This window comes from Mus musculus, chromosome 5 (genome assembly GCF_000001635.26).
Source record: "Mus musculus strain C57BL/6J chromosome 5, GRCm38.p6 C57BL/6J".
NCBI lineage: Eukaryota > Metazoa > Chordata > Mammalia > Rodentia > Muridae > Mus > Mus musculus.
The window spans coordinates 121,657,073-121,660,292 of record NC_000071.6 but is presented as its reverse complement, the minus strand read 5'-3'; the positions used below and the strand labels follow the sequence as shown (position 1 = coordinate 121,660,292).

General features: G+C 46.4%; 1 protein-coding gene across 8 annotated transcripts in view; it reads left to right on the top strand.

Annotated features, from left to right (window-relative positions):
• Positions 1–3,220, top strand: part of Acad10 (acyl-Coenzyme A dehydrogenase family, member 10) — a 39,578-nt gene that overhangs the window by 311 nt on the left and 36,047 nt on the right. The gene's annotated exons all lie outside the window — the stretch shown is intronic.

Sequence of the window (3,220 nt, the reverse complement as noted above, 5' to 3'; positions counted from 1 at the left end):
GTATGGCGAGGGGCTGGCTAGGAGCGCAATGACTTCACAGATAATCCACTGAGAGCCGGGCACTGCGGGGCTGCGTGGGATGATTATTTTTGCGGACACAGAAAACAGCCCCAGACAGGACAAGCTTCAGCACTCGTGCGATCCTGAGCTAGTTATTGCATAACCACTCGGTTGTGTGATACAAAACGCTGTGTAAGAGACAGGGATACGCTGGGAAGCCTATAGGTCATGGTTAAATTTGGTTTTGTGGTTTGGATGTGTTTGGTTTTGTTTTATTTTTTGTTTGTTTTTGTTGTTTTCTTCTCCAAGTCAGAGTTGCTCCAAGTACGCCTAGCTGTCCTAGAACTCACTCTGTAGACCAGGCTGTCCTCGAACTCAGAGATCTGCCTGCCTAAGCCTCTGGAGTTGTGGGATACAGCCCTGCCCTACCACCGTCTGGCCATTGTTTAGTTGTTTTGAGGTTTTGAGTTGTTCTGAGACAAGGTCTTGAGTAGCCCAAGATACTGAGAACCCTATATATTGGAGAAAAGATAATCTATGTTCTCTACGTATTGGAATCAGATGTCCTTGAACTTCTGACCCTCCTGCCTTTTCCACCTCATCAGTGCCAGGGTTACTTCCAGGCTTCTGCTGAAGGCTTTGTGCTTCACAAGATGGCAGGATAGAACTAACTCAAGATTGTCCTCTGTGCAGGTGCTATAGTGAGCACACACACTGAGGAATGCACTTAAGGGTTAGAATGCTTTAGGTATAGGCTCTGGGTTCAGTGTCTAAAATACACACACACATACACACGATATAATCGAAACAATGTTCAGGACACACACACACATAAGAGAAAGAAAGAAGGAAAGAAAGAAAGGAAGGAGAAAAGAAAGAAAGAAAGGGAGAAAGAAAGGAAGAAAGGCCAGGTAAGATTAGTGCATATATGGAGAAAAAATATGACATGTCAGGAAGGACAATATTGTGTACATGCTATAGTGTAAGAGGTCTGGGAGAGGCCATGGATACAAATGGTACCTGTAACAGGAACATACAATATATAGAGGTGTTTATACTATTTTCTATGTAATATGTCTTAAAGCCTTTTAATGCCAAGATTTCCCAACTTCTGCTCAACTTTCACTTTCTATAACCCTTTTGGGGTGCGTGTATGTGTGTCTGTGAACCATAGACCTCAGTGGTACTGTCACCTGGTGGTGACCACCAAAAAAAGCATAGATATCACCAAATCATACCCCTCATGGGGAAAAATGGGCATATATGAAAGTGGACAAGCCATCCACAGAGTGTAGATCATCTGACTGTGTCAGACACTAGTTTATGGTGCTGAGATTGACCTAGAGTCTTCATCGTGCTAAGAACAAGCCATTCTGCTGAGGCACACCCCCAAGTCACGTGTTAGGTAACCCTAAATAGTGTGACACACACTAACTTGATAGCTCTACATTCTTTACCTTAGGCAATGGTTACCCCCCCCCCCCACCTTTGCAATAGGTACTGAAATTATCCCCATTTTACAGAGGAGGAAGCTGTGGCTCAGAGAGGGTAACATACATAGGACCTCACTGTCAATGGATAGCAGAGTCACGCTTGGAAACCAGTCAAACACAAGATCTGTTATGTCTTTACTACACCATGTCTGTAATATAAAACTATACACCATGTAGATGTTTATGAAATATGATCGAGGCAGGAAGCCTACATTAGTCTAACCTCATTCTGATTGACAAGGAGAAAACAAAGATGCTCTGTGGTATAGAAGATGCCAGTCCCAGGAAACTAGCATTGCTAACCAGGAGGGGACAAGGAGTCACAGCTCTTCCTGGATGTCAGCCACTCAAACATGGCTCTTCCCTCCCTGCACCCTCTCTCCCTTTTCTTGCTGGCTAGCCTGGGCTAGCTTGGACATTCAAGGCTGCCCTGCCTCTGCCTCTCATGTGCTAGGGATACAGCCATGCATCCTCAGGACTCCATGCTATTTTCTGATCTATCCAGTTTCTCATCCTTCAGGTCATCTAGCCTGAGGTGCTGTTCTGATTCTAGCACCGAGCCCCAAGAGATGGCTGTCTAAAAGACAACACAATCCTTGTCTTGTGGGGCTTACCATAGAAGCAGTTAGGAGAACAGTTAGTGTTTGTAGAGGTTAAATACTCCACTACAGTTATGAAAAAGGGCCATTGGGGGTGGGAGCCCACCACAAAACTGCCACAGTCAGCAATGGGGAAAAGAAATAAAATCTACAGAGAAGAGGGCAAGGCTGATGTGTAACAGCGAGTAGAAATTCACCAGCCAGGTGAAGCAGGGGAACAGCTCTGGTCTGGTGGCACAGCAGGTGCCAAGGCCTGGAGAGAAGGGGGACAGACAGAGAGTGCTTACCTAGTGTGCACAAAGGCCAGATTCCCCAGGGATACACAACACAGAAGTGGCAGCATAAGCCTGTAACCTCTGCCTCCGCATCAGGGTGTTGTCCTTCATAGACTTTGGCCTCGGCATGGAAAGACGAAAATTGAGAGAGGCTCATGAGTCTGGAGTTTGGGGTTTGTTTTGTTTTGTTTTAAGTACAAAACGCAGCCAAATTTTGATGAATCGGTACATCTTGAGATTTTCATGGTTTACTATTTGATCTTTTGTTAGCTGGGCACAGCGGTCCATATGTCCCTCCCATGCCAGCTATGTAAGGAGACTAAGGCAGGAGGATTGCCTGGACCCAAGCACCTGAGACAGCTTGGGCTACAGAGCAAGATTTTTTTTTTCTCAAGAATAAAAGAGAAAAAAGACGAAAAGTTCCCGTTTTAGGCCTTGGTTTTGTTTGCTAGTCAGTTTCTGTGTCTATTCAGACTTTGTTTCTGTGTCTGAGATAGGGTCTCATGTAGCCCAGGCTGGCTCAGAGACACTGAGACCCCCCCCCCCGCCCCCGCCTCTGTCTCCCTGGTGCTGAGATTATAGGTGTGGCCCTGCAAGCCCCCCCCCAAAAAGCCTACTTTCTGATAGTTGAATAAGAGGGCCTCCAGATTTAGGAATCCGGACCACTTGGTGTTCTAGTGATGGGGTCCAGAGACAGTTTACCTCTCAGGGCTCTGGACCCAGTCAGTGGATCGATCCCACAACAGATTTGTATTGAGATATCTTTGTTGGGAGCTGTTGCATCCTGAGAGGTTCGGACCAGCTAGAGGAAGCAAGTCACTAGTGTGTGCCCTGGAGTCCTGCCCTGGCCGTT